At 38.4% G+C, this 17,012-nt stretch overlaps 1 protein-coding gene across 2 annotated transcripts in view; it reads left to right on the top strand.

Annotated features, from left to right (window-relative positions):
• Positions 1–17,012, top strand: part of LRRC4C (leucine rich repeat containing 4C) — a 1,209,844-nt gene that overhangs the window by 602,212 nt on the left and 590,620 nt on the right. The window lies entirely within an intron of this gene.

The raw sequence follows: 17,012 nt of genomic DNA, 5'->3' as shown, positions 1-17,012 counted from the left end.
AAGTGAGATTGTGTTTTTTTTTTTTTAATTCTGGTTTTCACACATAGGCATGGTATGACTGTAGGACACACTATTTTTAAGAGTTTCGTCACTCCATTTCTTCATATGTAAAATGAGACTAATAATAATACCTAACTTTTAGGCCTGTTGAAGAATCAAATGCGCTAATATGTGTAGTATGTTTTCAGCAGTTCCTGCCATATATCAAATACCACAGAAATATTAAGTACTTAGCTGGTGGTTTGGCTGGCTATAGTATTGGAGGCCACCTACCTGTTCTTTATGAGTTTTGAAGGAAGTTACTCAATTTTTTACCCTAGATTTTAGTATTTTATTGAATTCCAATTCCATTATAATTCTGAATCCTTTTTGCGTTGTCTTTTTTTTTTTATGAAATTTATTGACAAATTGGTTTCCATACAACACCCAGTGCTCATCCTAAAAGGTGCCCTCCTCAATACCCATCACCCACCCTCTCCTCCCTCCCACCCCCCATCAACCCTCAGTTTGTTCTCAGTTTTTAACAGTCTCTTATGCTTTGGCTCTCTCCCATTCTAACCTCTTTTTTTTTTTTTTTCCTTCCCCTCCCCCATGGGTTCCTGTTAAGTTTCTCAGGATCCACATAAGAGTGAAACCATATGGTATCTGTCTTTCTCTGTATGGTTTATTTCACTTAGCATCACACTCTCCAGTTCCATCCACGTTGCTACAAAAGGCCATATTTCATTTTTTCTCATTGCCACGTAATATTCCATTGTGTATATAAACCACAATTTCTTTATCCATTCATCAGTTGATGGACATTTAGGCTCTTTCCATAATTTGGCTATTGTTGAGAGTGCTGCTATGAACATTGGGGTACAAGTGGCCCTATGCATCAGTACTCCTGTATCCCTTGGATAAATTCCTAGCAGTGCTATTGCTGGGTCATAGGGTAGGTCTATTTTTAATTTTCTGAGGAACCTCCACACTGCTTTCCAGAGTGGCTGCACCAATTTGCATTCCCACCAACAGTGCAAGAGGGTTCCCGTTTCTCCACATCCTCTCCAGCATCTGTAGTCTCCTGATTTGTTCATTTTGGCCACTCTGACTGGCGTGAGGTGATACCTGAGTGTGGTTTTGATTTGTATTTCCCTGATAAGGAGCGACGCTGAACATCTTTTCATGTGCCTGTTGGCCATCCGGATGTCTTCTTTAGAGAAGTGTCTATTCATGTTTTCTGCCCATTTCTTCACTGGGTTATTTGTTTTTCGGGTGTGGAGTTTGGTGAGCTCTTTATAGATTTTGGATACTAGCCCTTTGTCCGATATGTCGTTTGCGAATATCTTTTCCCATTCCGTTGGTTGCCTTTTAGTTTTGTTGGTTGTTTCCTTTGCTGTGCAGAAGCTTTTTATCTTCATAAGATCCCAGTAATTCACTTTTGCTTTTAATTCCCTTGCCTTTGGGGATGTGTCGAGTAAGAGATTGCTACGGCTGAGGTCAGAGAGGTCTTTTCCTGCTTTCTCGTCTAAGGTTTTGATGGTTTCCTGTCTCACATTTAGGTCCTTTAAACCTTTTTGAGTTTATTTCTGTGAATGGTGTGAGAAAGTGGTCTAGTTTCAACCTTCTGCATGTTGCTGTCCAGTTCTCCCAGCACCATTTGTTAAAGAGGCTGTCTTTTTTCCATTGGATGTTCTTTCCTGCTTTGTCAAAGATGAGTTGGCCATACGTTTGTGGGTCTAGTTCTGGGGTTTCTATTCTATTCCATTGGTCTATGTGTCTGTTTTTGTGCCAATACCATGCTGTCTTGATGATGACAGCTTTGTAGTAGAGGCTAAAGTCTGGGATTGTGATGCCTCCTGCTTTGGTCTTCTTCAAAATTCCTTTGGCTATTCGGGGCCTTTTGTGGTTCCATATGAATTTTAGGATTGCTTGTTCTAGTTTCGAGAAGAATGCTGGTGCAATTTTGATTGGGATTGCATTGAATGTGTAGATAGCTTTGGGTAGTATTGACATTTTGACAATATTTATTTTTCCAATCCATGAGCAGGGAATGTCTTTCCATTTCTTTAAGTCTTCTTCAATTTCCTTCATAAGCTTTCTGTAGTTTTCAGCATACAGATCCTTTACATCTTTGGTTAGATTTATTCCTAGGTATTTTATGCTTCTTGGTGCAATTGTGAATGGGATCAGTTTCTTTATTTGTCTTTCTGTTGCTTCATTGTTAGTGTATAAGAATGCAACTGATTTCTGTACATTGATTTTGTATCCTGCAACTTTGCTGAATTCATGTATCAGTTCTAGCAGACTTTTGGTGGAGTCTATCGGATTTTCCATGTATAATATCATGTCATCTGCAAAAAGCGAAAGCTTGACTTCATCTTTGCCAATTTGGATGCCTTTGATTTCCTTTTGTTGTCTGATTGCTGATGCTAGAACTTCCAGCACTATGTTAAACAGCAGTGGTGAGAGTGGGCATCCTTGTCGTGTTCCTGATCTCAGGGAAAAAGCTCTCAGTTTTTCCCCATTGAGGATGATGTTAGCTGTGGGCTTTTTATAAATGGCTTTTATGATCTTTAAGTATGTTCCTTCTATCCTGACTTTCTCAAGGGTTTTTATTAAGAAAGGGTGCTGGATTTTGTTGAAGGCCTTTTCTGCATCGATTGACAGGATCATATGGTTCTTCTCTTTTTTTTTGTTAATGTGATGTATCACGTTGATTGATTTGCGAATGTTGAACCAGCCCTGCATCCCAGGAATGAATCCCACTTGATCATGGTGAATAATTCTTTTTATATGCCGTTGAATTCGATTTGCTAGTATCTTATTGAGAATTTTTGCATCCATATTCATCAGGGATATTGGCCTGTAGTTCTCTTTTTTTACTGGGTCTCTGTCTGGTTTAGGAATCAAAGTAATACTGGCTTCATAGAATGAGTCTGGAAGTTTTCCTTCCCTTTCTATTTCTTGGAATAGCTTGAGAAGGATAGGTATTATCTCTGCTTTAAACGTCTGGTAGAACTCCCCTGGGAAGCCATCTGGTCCTGGACTCTTATTTGTTGGGAGATTTTTGATAACCGATTCAATTTCTTCGCTGGTTATGGGTCTGTTCAAGCTTTCTATTTCCTCCTGATTGAGTTTTGGAAGAGTGTGGGTGTTCAGGAATTTGTCCATTTCTTCCAGGTTGTCCAATTTGTTGGCATATAAGTTTTCATAGTATTCCCTATAATTGTTTGTATCTCTGAGGGATTGGTTGTAATAATTCCATTTTCATTCATGATTTTATCTATTTGGGTCATCTCCCTTTTCTTTTTGAGAAGCCTGGCTAGAGGTTTGTCAATTTTGTTTATTTTTTCAAAAAACCAACTCTTGGTTTCGTTGATCTGCTCTACAGTTTTTTTAGATTCTATATTGTTTATTTCTGCTCTGATCTTTATTATTTCTCTTCTTCTGCAGGGTTTAGGCTGCCTTTGCTGTTCTGCTTCTAGTTCCTTTAGGTGTGCTGTTAGATTTTGTATTTGGGATTTTTCTTGTTTCTTGAGATAGGCCTGGATTGCAATGTATTTTCCTCTCAGGACTGCCTTTGCTGCGTCCCAAAGCGTTTGGATTGTTGTACTTTCATTTTCGTTTGTTTCCATATATTTTTTAATTTCTTCTCTAATTGCCTGGTTGACCCACACATTCGTTAGTAGGGTGTTCTTTAACCTCCATGCTTTTGGAGGTTTTCCAGACTTTTTTCTGTGGTTGATTTCAAGCTTCATAGCATTGTGGTCTGAAAGTAAGCATGGTATAATTTCAATTCTTGTAAACTTATGAAGGGCTGTTTTGTGACCCAGTATATGATCTATCTTGGAGAATGTTCCATGTGCACTCGAGAAGAAAGTATATTCTGTTGCTTTGGGATGCAGAGTTCTAAATATATCTGTCAAGTCCATCTGATCCAATGTCTCATTCAGGGCCCTTGTTTCTTTATTGACCGTGTGTCTAGATGATCTATCCATTTCTGTAAGTGGTGTATTAAAGTCCCCTGCAATTACCACATTCTTATCTATAAGGTTGCTTATGTTTATGAGTAATTGTTTTATATATTTGGGGGCTCCGGTATTCGGTGCATAGACATTGATAATTGTTAGCTCTTCCTGATGGATAGACCCTGTAACTATTATATAATGTCCTTCTTCCTCTCTTGTTACAGCCTTTAATTTAAAGTCTAGTTTGTCTGATATAAGTATGGCTACTCCAGCTTTCTTTTGGCTTCCAGTCGCATGATAAATAGTTCTCCATCCCCTCACTCTCAATCTAAAGGTGTCCTCAGGTCTAAAATGAGTTTCTTGTAGACAGCAAATAGATGGGTCTTGTTTTTTTATCCATTCTGATACCCTATGTCTTTTGGTTGGCACATTTAATCCATTTACATTCAGTGTTATTATAGAAAGATAAGGGTTTAGAGTCGTTGTGATGTCTGTATGTTTTATGCTTATAGTGATGTCTCTGGGACTTTGTCTCACAGGGTCCCCCTTGGGATCTCTTGTAGGGCTGGTTTAGTGGTGACAAATTCCTTCAGTTTTTGTTTGTTTGGGAAGACCTTTATCTCTCCTTCTATTCTAAATGACAGACTTGCTGGATAAAGGATTCTTGGCTGCATATTTTTTCTGTCTAGCACCCTGAAAATCTCGCGCCAATTCTTTCTGGCCTGCCAAGTTTCAAAAGAGAGATCAGTCACGAGTCTTATAGGTCTCCCTTTATATGTGAGGGCACGTTTACCCCTTGCTGCTTTCAGAATTTTCTCCTTATCCTTGTATTTTGCCAGTTTCACTATGATATGTCGTGCAGAAGATCGATTCAAGTTACGTCTGAAGGGAGTTCTCTGTGCTTCTTGGATTTCAATGCCTTTTTCCTTCCCCAGTTCAGGGAAGTTCTCAGCTATGATTTCTTCAAGTACCCCTTCAGCACCTTTCCCTCTCTCTTCCTCCTCTGGGATACCAATTATGCATATATTATTTCTTTTTAGTGTATCACTTAGTTCTCTAATTTTCCCCTCATACTCCTGGATTTTTTTATCTCTCTTTTTCTCAGCTTCCTCTTTTTCCATAACTTTATCTTCTAGTTCACCTATTCTCTCCTCTGCCTCTTCAAGCTGAGCTGTGGTGGTTTCCATTTTGTTATGCATTTCGTTTAAAGCGTTTTTCAGCTCCTGGTGACTGTTCCTTAGTCCCTTGATCTCTGTAGCAAGAGATTCTCTGCTGTCCTGTATACTGTTTTCAAGCCCAGCGATTAATTTTATGACTATTATTCTAAATTCACTTTCTGTTATGTTATTTAAGTCCTTTTTGATCAGCTCATTAGCTGTTGTTATTTCCTGGAGATTCTTCTGAAGGGAATTCTTCCGCTTGGTCATTTTGGATAGTCCCTGGCGTGGTGAGGACCTGCAGGGCACTTCCCCTGTGCTGTGGTGTATAACTGGAGTTGGTGGGCGGGGCCGCAGTCAGACCTGATGTCTGCCCCCAGCCCACCGCTGGGGCCACAGTCAGACTGGTGTGTGCCTTCTCTTCCCCTCTCCTAGGGGCGGGATTCACTGTGGGGCGGTGTGGCTCGTCTGGGCTACTTGCACCCTGCCAGGCTTGTGATGCTGGGGATCTGGCGTATTAGCTGGGGTGGGTAGGCAAGGTGCTCGGGGGCAGGAGGGGCAGGCTTAGATCGCTTCTCCTTAGGTGATCCACTTCAGGAGGGGCCCTGTGGCAGCGGGAGGGAGTCAGATCCGCTGCCGGAGGTTTGGCTCCGCAGAAGCGCAGAGTTGGGTGTTTGCGCCGGAGCGAGCAAGTTCCCTGGCAGAAACCGGTTCTCTTTGGGATTTCGGCTGGGGGATGGGCGGGGGAGATGGCACTGGCGAGCGCCTTTGTTCCCCACCAAACTGAGCTCTGTTGTCAGGGGGCTCAGCAGCTCTCCCTCCCTTTGTCCTCCAGCCTTCCCGCTTTCCAAGCAGAGCTGTTAACTTATGACCTCCCAGAGGCTAAGTCGCGCTTGCTGTCGGAACACAGTCTGCCCGGCCCCTCCGCTTTTGCCAGCCAGACTCGGGGGCTCTGCTTGGCCGGCGAGCCGCCCCTCCGCCCCGGCTCCCTCCCGCCAGTCCGTGGAGCGCGCACCGCCTCGCCGCCCTTCCTACCCTCTTGCGTGGGCCTCTCGTCTGCGTTTGGCTCCGGCGACTCTGTTCTGCTAATCCTCTGGCGGTTTTCTGGGTTATTTAGGCAGGTGTAGATGGAATCTAAGTGATCAGCAGGACGTGCGGTGATCCAGCGTCCTCCTAAGCCGCCATCTTGCCGCAACTCCCTCGCGTTGTCTTTTATCTTAAAAAGTTTCTTCAGCTTTTTCTTTTCTCCCACCAATATTTTGAAATTTACGAAGATGTTCTTTGGTGTGAGCCTTTCTTCAACCATTGTGATGGGCACATGAGTGTCCATTAAACCTGGAAATGTATGTTCTTTATTTCTGTGAAATTGAATTATTATTTGTATCATTTTCTTCCCTCCATGTTTATTCTTCATGGTCTCTGCAATCTTTATTATCAGGATATTAATCTGTCAGGACTGATGCTTAAATTTCTCATCTCTTCTTTCTCATTTTTTATGTCTTTTCCATTCTCTCTCTATTCTGAAATGCTTAGTCTACTTTATTATATGATCCTCAACACAAGAATGGGACTCAGTCTGTGGTATACAATGAGTGCTAAAGAAATGATAGCTTTTTCCTCTTCTCTTTCTCTCTCTCTCCTTTTCTTTCTGTAGTTTCTTCCTCTTATTCTACTTTATTATTATTGCTTCCCAAGCAATATGTTCAATTTCTGGGTTTTTTAAATTAAATTCTTTGGTTTCTGTATTCCATTTCTGCATCTAGTATATGTGGACCTCTGTTCTCAGTCCAGGGAAATATTAAACAATGTAGAAGGGAACCAGAAAGGTTTTTGTAAACTATCATTTATTAAACACCCACTATAAAACAGAGAATCTGTTAAATTGGCTTCCTCTAAAGCATTATCACAGTCACAAAAACCTTTACGATAACTTTAGTGTTTTATATGTTTTATTTATCTTTTAAGAGAGCACAAGTGAGGGAGGGACAGAGAGAGGAGGGACCGGGGATCTGAAGCAGGGTCTGTGCTGAGAGGCTGACAGCAGTGAGTCTAGTTGGAACTCACAAACTGTGAGATCATGACCTGAACTCATGACCTGAGCCGAAGTCGGATGCTTAACAGACTGACCCATAATATAACTTTAGTTTTAAATAATTTTAGAAATAAAGACATCAAGGTGCAGAGAGATTGCAAAATTTAGCAAAAATTACAAAATGAGATTTGAACCCTGTGATTTCAACCTCTAGAACCCATGCCTTAATTTCTACACAATGCTGCAGTGACACAGAAGTAAATTCCAAAAAGGCCTGTCGGTACCGTGGAGGGAAACCCAGCTCATTAATGGTATCTGGGACACGCCAGGCCAATGTCAGCTAAAAAGTATGGGCAATGCACACCCTTTATGCAACTGCTGTGTATATGTCCCATAGCAAAGGTGGTCTCCTGACGTGTACAGTTGGCCTGACTTCTGAGCTGTTGTGATTTTCTGGCTTCTCCAGCACAGCTTTGAGAATGGAATGTAGCAAAATGACTTCTCCTAGCTGAAATGCTCACCAGGGAAGGACAAAGGAAGACGCAAGCTTGTTATTTTACTCAGGTACAGGGATTTTTCATTTTGGTGAACACAAAGGAAAATGAATGTAGTGGTAAAAAAGCCTGGTGGATGTGTACTCTGTACTAATCCTCCTGTGGCTAATGATGTATTTGAAATGTGTTTTTCTCCATGTAGGAGAGTGACGTACTTTAATGCAAATTCTCCCTCGACCTCCCAATGACTTTCCATCAAATGAAATAATATTTCTATTGTGATTTATAATGCACGCATGCCATGACTTACTACTGTGAGGAATTTTCATTCATTTATCTATCCATCATTCCATTCAACCCGTAACTTTTAGGTTGAACCAAATGAAATTGCATATACTCAACTGTTTGTGAACTGAGGAATTGTAATTTCCTTCTTTTTAATTTTTTTAATGTTTATTTATTTTTGAGAGAGAGAGAGAGAGAGAGCACAAGCAGAGGAGGGACAGAGAGAGAGGGAGACATAGAATCTGAAGCAGGCTCCAGGCTCTGAGCTATCAGCACAGAGCCCGAAGTGGGGCTTGGACCCACGAACCCTGAAATCATGACCTGAGCTGAAATCTGACACTCAACCAACTGAGCCACCCAGGTGCCTGTGGGAATGGTAATTGCATATGGTTAAAAATAAAACTTACTGAATTCTGAATAAGAGTCACTGAAAGATTAAAAATGTATTAGACATAAGCATAGATGATTTGAGCAAGAATATTATGTTTCTCCATATATGTTGTTGAGTGTCTCCTGTGCCTTGGACTCTGAAGATACAGTGCTAAACAAAATAGGTGTAGTCTGCGCCTACATGCTGGCTCAAATCTTTTGGAAGAATGGAAATATACTTAAAACCACTGTAGTATAAGAAAGAGAAAATTTCCAGGGCCCTTGAGTGGCTCAGTCAGTTAAGCCTCTAGCTCTTGATTTCGGCTCAGGTCATGATCTCAAGGTTGTGGAATAGAGCCCCGCGTATGGCTCTTGCACTAAGTGTGGAGCCTGCTTGAGGTCCTCTCTCCCTCTCCTTTTGCTCCTCCCCACCCCCTGTCTCAAAATAAATAAATAAATAAACAAACAAACAAACAAACATTTAACCAAAAAAAGAGAGGAAATTGCCCTAAAATGGTATTGGAATTCAAAAGAGAATATGTCTCTCTAAAGGAACTTAGAACAGGTTTTATGGGGAAGGAGGTATTCCACTGGTCCTTGAATATTGGATAGGGCCTAGTGAGGAAGAGCACACCAGTTGGAGGGAACTGTAAATATGCCTAGGTAGGTGTTCAATTCTTATGGGACACAGTTATGAGCCTTGCACATAAATTGTTTCTAATTGGTCAGGGAGGTGAAATATAAAGAATTTTAAGACAGGCAGAAAAATATGTGAGTTCACTATAGGTATATACGTATTTGTTTTTCTTTATGCAAAAGGGATAATTCATTGGACTGTAGGAATCAGGAAGGGCTTATCAGTCAAGATTTTATCTGCTTTGCTTAGAAAAAAAAAGAATATAATTTATGTGGGTGGATAATGGACAAAAGCAACTCTAAGTTGAAGGAAAGCCAGTAGGTAAGGCATGGCAGTGAAGAAGTGCATGGAATATTTAAGAGACAGAAACATGGTCTGATGAGCCTGAAGCTCACAGATGATAGAGATGAGGCTATTCATAAATGCTGGACTGAAAAAAGGAGAGGTTTGATAGCCATGTGGAGCAGTCTGTGTTATATTCAGTGTGGCATTACTGAAAGTATATGAATGGAGGCTACTTTTTCCAAAAAGAGCTAAGGGTGCAGAACTAGAGGAAGATCTGTGACCAGATCATCATTGTCTTGTATTAAAATACAATGGTAGGAGTGCCTCGGTGGCTCAGTTGGTTGAGAACCTGACTTCAGCTCAGGTCATGATCTTGTGGTTTGTGAGTCCAAGCCCATATTGGGCTTGCTGCTGTCAATACAGAGTCCACTTCAGATCCTCTGCCCCACTTTCTCTCTGCCCCTCCCCCACTTGCACTTTCTCAAAAATAAATAAACATGAAAAAAATACAATGGCATTCAGTATTATATGGTAGAAAGAAAAGTGAATTTGGAGCTAAAAGATATGGGCCAATTGATTAATGCCTCTAAAACTTATCTTCCTCAACACCCCCACCCCAACATAAACGTTAGCAATTCCTTTGTCTAGTTCACAAGGCCATTGTCAAGAATATATATATTCAAGACAGTGATGATTACCTCCTTCAGACAAATGTGAAAGTCTGATTGTGACGTGGCATTTTAAAGGAGTAAATTTAGACAAAGATGAATGTCACTGGAGTGAATTCTTCTTAATAACCAACCAGTCACCACCCTGGTTCACAGATGATGGGTATTGATCAAATGTGTATCATCTGTGACCACAGTCAAGCCTCTCCCTCAATCCATAACTGCTGTCATGGCTGAGCGTTGTCCTAAAAATTTCCCCAGTTGGAAGAGACCATAGAGCAACAAAACAGTCCTATTCTGCTTAGACTTCTTTCTGTTGTTTATATGGACTTTGCCAAAAGTTTCTTAGCCATTGCACCATGTGGGGCAGACAAGGTGAAGATACCCTCATAATCAATAGGCAAAGACAAATGATGAAATGGAGCCTAGAAAGTTTCAGTGCAATTAATTGGAAAAACATTCATCTGAAATCAGATGACTTGACATTTAGTCCAATTCTGACTTTAAAGCTCTGAACTTAGAGATTGTTCTTTTTTCCTCTTCCTCCTCTTACCTTCTCTCTTAGCTATGAGTTTTGGAATACATACTTACTTATGGTATCTTTTAAAGTAGTTAACCTCAAAATCTTCACTGTGAAGGACTTATCACCATTTTGCAAGGAGGAAATCTGAGACTCAGAGAAGGGTTGTTCTATGCAAAAGAAACTCAGAGAAGTAAGTGACTGTACTAAGATTCAAATTGAGGTCAGCCTGACTACAAAGTCAGTTATTTTTTAACTCTACTATGCTGCTGCTTATATTTAAAACAAATGGAGGGGTGCCTGGGTGGCTCATTCGGTTAAGCATACAACTTCGGCTCAGGTCATGATCTCATGGTTTGTGGGTTCAAGCCCCCCTTCAGGCTCTGTGTTGACAGCTTGGAGCCTGGAGCCTGCTTCAGATTCTGTGTCTCCCTCTCTCTCTGCTCCTCTCCCGCTTGCACTCTGTCTCTTTCTCTCTCTCTCTCTCTCTCTCTCTCTCTCTCTCAAAAGTAAAGTAAATATTTAAAAAAATTTAAAATAAAATAAGCTATAAAAATAAAACAAATGGATAACACAGAACTTCCCTGATACTATTTTACTCCACATATATAATCACAAAACAATGCTAAGATGCACAAAACTAAACATTACAGAATTGTTTGGGACAGGAGAAAATTATCGGAAAAAGAATATAATTAAAAATGTCCACTAGTAGGGGATTGGTGAAATAAATTATAATAATTCTGTAAAGTGAAATATTACATGGTCCTTGAAAACAGTGAGGTAAGCCCATATGTGTTGATGTGCAACGATTCTAGCTTTCTTTGCCAACTATAACCAAAGCAGAATAATATAAATTATATGATTTCAATTTACAAAAATGATAGGACACTATATTTGTTTATAAGCATATAAAAGGAAGGATGTAAAAGAAACTGCTAATACTGGTAACTTCTAGGTAGAGAGAAACAGAGACTTTTATTATGCATCTACTGTATATTTTATTGATTTTATTACATGCATATTGTTATTTATTTTTTTAAGAATCAAAATTAGGTCATATAAATTGAGAGAGTATCTATGATTACTCACAACTCCCAAATTCCACATTTGAAAATTATCTCACTTTGAACAACTCCAATATATAATTTCTGAATACGGTTCCCCTGTGGCCAAAATTTGAGACACTTGCATGTGTATGAAAAATGTATGTGTGTGTGATGCTACTTTCAGGGCGACAGCTGGATGGGGGAAAACGGTCAAAGGCTGACTCCCAGCATATGGCCTCACAGGTTTCTTGATTCCTGCACACAGAGCATTCTGGGCAAGGTCAAGGGCAGGCAAGAAAGTGATTCATTAAACTTCTGTGGTTGATGCGCACTAGATGGATGCTGCAAGTCAGCATCTTGTACCTGCAGACCCTGGGCTGTAGCCCTTTGTTTAAAGGACAAAGATCATTTCAAGTAAGGAACTTGAAAACCACATGCATAGAGATGAAGAGCCAACAGTACAGATGGCAGACAGAATCGGAATCCCATTGCTCAGATGCAAGTTCCAATGTTTGGAAAAAAAGACATTGTAATTAATAATAGTATTTCTAAGTCTGAGCTTGATTCCTACACACCTGAAGGAATTTAGCTTAATAACAATGGTCACATTTTAATTTGTTATTCATTTAGAGGGAACACGGTGTTGTATAGTATTTTGTCTATAACCAGCAAATACTGATCCTCCGTTCCCAAGAAGCTTGCCATTATATAAACACACTTTTTTTTTCCCTTTTTGGTCAGGCTAAATGGAAATCCATGTCCAAAATTTTATTTACAGGTAAGATTAATAATATTAGCAAATGGATCAGGAGAAAGACTCAATGTCTTGAAGAAAGACATGATAGCCTCTTAAAGTAGTGTAAAGTAATTTTCCATGTATTTATTTCCCTTTTACTCATTATTTATAGGTGAGTTATGGAAAATTGGAAATATATTTTGATTTTGTATCAAAGTTACCAGTTTATTTGGTTTATTTTGTTTATTTTTAGTTTTAATTTTTTAATATTTATTTTGAGAGAGAGAGAGAAAGACAGAGGCAGAGACAAAGCATGAGAAGGGGAGAGGCAGAAAGAGAGGGAGACACAAAATCCGAAGCAGACTCTAGGCTCCAAACTGTCAGCACAGAACCCGATGCAGGGCTCAAACTCACCAAACACGAGATCATGACCTGAGCCGAAATTAGATGGTTAACTGACAAGGCCACCTAGATGATCCCAAAGTTACCATTTTAGTTTATCTAATAAGATATTCTTTTGTTCTTTTTCTAACCTGCTAACTGTGGATTATCTCTAAGACTCATAGATCTTTTCTGTGTATCTCTTTGCTTTAATGGTTTCATTTATGACCAAGAGTCCCTATGGTTTCCAGATCTACATTTGTTCTGTTTTGTTTGTTTGTTTGTTTGTTTGTTAACTTATTTATTTAGAAAGCACACATGCGTGAGCAGAGGAGGGGCAGAGAGAAAGGGAGAAAGAAAATTCCAAGCAGGCTTTACTGTCAACATGAGCTGAATGCAGGGCTTGTTCCCACAAACCTTGAAATCATGACCTGAGCTGAAATCAAGAGTCAGATGCTTAACCAGCTGAACCACCCAGGGGCCCCTCCAATATGCATTTCTAACTAGATTTCCCACCATCTCTCCAGGACCTTATCTTAATTTTCCATAGAATATCTTCTCTCAGATTTCTCATATTAATCTGGAACATACTTTTTCAAAACCAACCTCATTTTAGCTCATTGCCTACCCCGGTCTACCTCACCCCCTTCATTTCCATTCATATATCCCAATCACAGACTCTTCTTTCTTTCTTACTCCAAAATTTTAGAGTCATTTTTCATCACACTTTCATCATTGTTGATTTTCACCTAGATTTGCTAATAGTCTCCCTTCTTAAGTATTCTGTTCTTCCATGGTTGTTACCATTGTTTGAATTCTCATTTTCTTAAAAGCTACCTGGTATCACTGTATCCAAATTATTCTCTATTGCCTGCCCACTGATCCAATTTGTTCAGAGATACTGCCTGAATCCTATCATGTATGGTATCTATGGTGGTCCATCAGAAGCCTTCCTTATTCCTCTGCTTTCCCCAAATCAGCTGTCATATTTAATTCTCAATGCTCTCTTTTACACTAACTTTTCTAAATACAAACTCTTCATTTATTATAACTTTTCTAAAGACCCTGGGCTTTTGCAGGACTGAGTCTCATTGCTTATCACAAAATCATTGATCCCATCAATTAAAAGTTTATCTCCTCACAACATAGCTAAAGTGATCTCTCTCATGCTAACATATTATTTTTCTTTTGCTTTCCAAACTCATTCATTGTTTTAAAATCAACATTCTTTATGTGAACTTTTGTGAACTTAGACATTCAGTTTGTACTATATTCTTGACATGTAACTTAACAAAATGCATGACCATACTATTTTGAACATCTGGTACAGCTCTGTTCTTGAGTTTAGGTTCCTTTGGCAATGAGACATTTATTCTTTTCTCTCCTTTATTGTAATGGTTTTGCCACCCTGATTATTGTCCAGACCCCCTACCCAAGGCATGTGAAGTGACTAGTGAAATTTACGTATTTTCTATAAAGTAGATCCCCGAAGCCTGGGTATAATACCAAAGTACCCCTATGTTCAAGTTCCAAAAATACTTGAAGAAAATCATCATTTGGGGGACCTACATATACTCAACATATGCTAATACTAAATTTTAAAATAATATATTTTCATGTTACTATTTTAGGAACATAGGAGGAAAGGACACATTTTTCTTTGAACTACCAGTTGTCTTAGGTAATTTTTACCTAACTTGTTTTGCTATGTTTCTCTTAGATGAAAATGGCATAATTATTTCTTAAAATCCTACAGGTCTAATTGGAAGATTTTAAACATTTTTTTTTCTGAAATCAAAATTGGCCTTTTATAACCCAAGAATAAAATATATGACTTTTCTTTTGAAAATATTTGCAATTATATTACTTCTATTTTGATAATTAAGGATATATCATAAATACTCTCCTCAAATAAACATGTTCATTTTATAAGAAAATGGAAGGATTTCTTTTTTAAACTGCTTATGCAAAAATTTCTACCTGACACAAAATAACTCTGCTGTGACTTTCTACATAATTACTATGTTCATTTTTTTTCCTGCATTTCTAATAGTAACAAAAATGAGTATGGAGAAATAAAGATTCCATACCTGGTAATCATTGCTAATATTTTGCATTCTCTGCTGCAGTGTTCTGGTGAAATATATCTATATCTATATCTATCTGTATCTATATCTATATCTATATCTATATCTATATCTATATCTATCTATATCTATTTCTTTTTAGAGTGCATCATTGCTTTGTAAGATCACAAGTCATTGAGTGCTACCAAGGGAAGGAACCATTGTGAAAACACAGATGAAGAACCTCAATCTTAAATTAGGTGGGAAGGGTTGGAGTAGAGAAATTATCTTTAGTAAAAGGTGTGTTGTTTAATGAAGAATTGAGGAGGTAGAAGGAAGAAAGTGGGAGCTATTTCAAGAGAAATGAATTAGAACTCAGTACATGGCTCTTGGGTCATTTGTCCAGTACTTGCTCCCAGGACAGATACCAAACCTCATTTACTAATATTGGCACCTTTTGTGGCTTTGGCACTAACTTATGGTTACAGACTTTGAGTCAGGATCTGATTTTCCTATAGCTCTGGCTTCCCTAGATTATTTGACGGGTTTCACTACTGTTCTTAGAGAACACAATTGAATGTTCTAACAGCATTACTTGTAGAAATGTCTCATAGATTTGCCTGATAGTTCCCAAGAGCCCTTAGACATTAGCAGTTGTAATGCTTGTAGTATAGAGACCTATTATTTGGAATTTCCCAGTTTCACAGACTGATATAGTTTCTATTTTCTCCCTTCCATCCTATACGAATGAAGAGGTATTTTTTGGTTTTGTTTCGTTTGGTTTGTTTGTTTTTATAGGTAACACTGTGCAGAATTGTGAGTCTCATAATGGATAACTAGAGACATGATGGCGAGTAAGGCTATACGGGAAAATAACATATGCCTGACCATTCTTACATCCCCTAGTCCCTGTAGATCACTTTTCTTGATGTTATTTTTTTTTAACTGATGTATAATTAACATACAATGTTATATTAGTTTCAGGTATACAACATATTGGTTCAACAAGTCTATACATTACTCAGTGCGCACTATGATAAGTGTACTTACAATCTGTCACCATATAATATTGTTACGAGATTATTGATTATATTCCCTATGCTGTACTTTCTGTCTCCATGACTTACATACTTTACAAATGGAAGTTTGTACCTCTTAATCCCTTTATCTATTTCACCCATCTCCCCAACCACCTTTTGCTGGCTTTTGTGAGAATCACTCTAATTCCTAACTTCAAAGTATCTTTGTACTTTGTATTTGTTGAACTTATTTATTTGTCTGCATGTTTGTTCCCCAAATATCCCCAAATCTATAGTCCAGTGTCTATACGTCTTTCATTATGAGATTCTTATCATGTATTGGTTGCCCTTCAACTAATGCAAGACTTCTGAATTATGATTATGCCATCTATAGGGGACTGATTTGTGAACCACTTCCCTGATGAAGGCTATTTCAGTGCTCTGTTGGTTTAATAACACAAGACATTAATACAGAAATGGGCATATTTGGAAAAAGAACATTTATTTTTTAAAGTTTTTTTTATGAAAGTAAATGAGAGGTGTGGAAGCTAGCAAGAGTTCTTTAAAAGTATATTCAAGATATTTTATTCCTACTTCTAGAAGTATTTGTATTTGTAATGGATGATGTGAAAAGTACATAAAAGCACAAAGAAGTTGAAAACGACCAACATTTCCACCAGTTAAGTATATCCAATTTGATAACATTTTGGTATATACCTTTTAAAATATATACCACACTTCCTGGTTAAAATCATGGACTCTATTTCTAGACAATCTTGTTTTAAACCTTTGCTCTATCACTTCCTAAGAGTATAACTTTAGACAATATACTTAACCTCTCTGTGCCTCAAGTTTCCTGATTCATGATAAGGGCTGTAGTAGTACTGACCTATTTATTTGGTTTCCTGTGAAGATTAAATCAGTTAATCCATGCATAGATTTTCAATTTATGACTGGATATATTAATGTAGTTTGTTACTGTTACTGATAATAAGGATGATGTTACTATGTACTAGATCGATGGACTTGAAAATTCTCTTCTTTTCTTTCAGTTGCTTAGATAAACTCCTTTTAACTGCAGTCATTTTTGAACTGAATAGTTTTATTTACTTAGTTTAGGAACTAACAAAGCTTACTAAGAAGTATTTCTTACTCATTTCTTTTTTGTGTGTGAGCCCCTCAAACTTTTAAACAATAATAATTGCATTATTTCTTAAGGGTTTTTGAGAAACACCTTGCATTACTTCTTGTAGCTTCTTGTAACTTCTTGTGTTCTTGTGCATTTTTGGTTTCTTTCAAAGGTGAGTGAACTGAGATATCTAGTAATTCAAACATTTTTAAACCTCTCCTTTTGGACTTAAAAC

Source organism: Prionailurus bengalensis, chromosome D1 (assembly GCF_016509475.1).
Source record: "Prionailurus bengalensis isolate Pbe53 chromosome D1, Fcat_Pben_1.1_paternal_pri, whole genome shotgun sequence".
NCBI lineage: Eukaryota > Metazoa > Chordata > Mammalia > Carnivora > Felidae > Prionailurus > Prionailurus bengalensis.
Note: the sequence above shows the minus strand (reverse complement) of the source record. Positions and strands in the feature narration are given on the sequence as shown.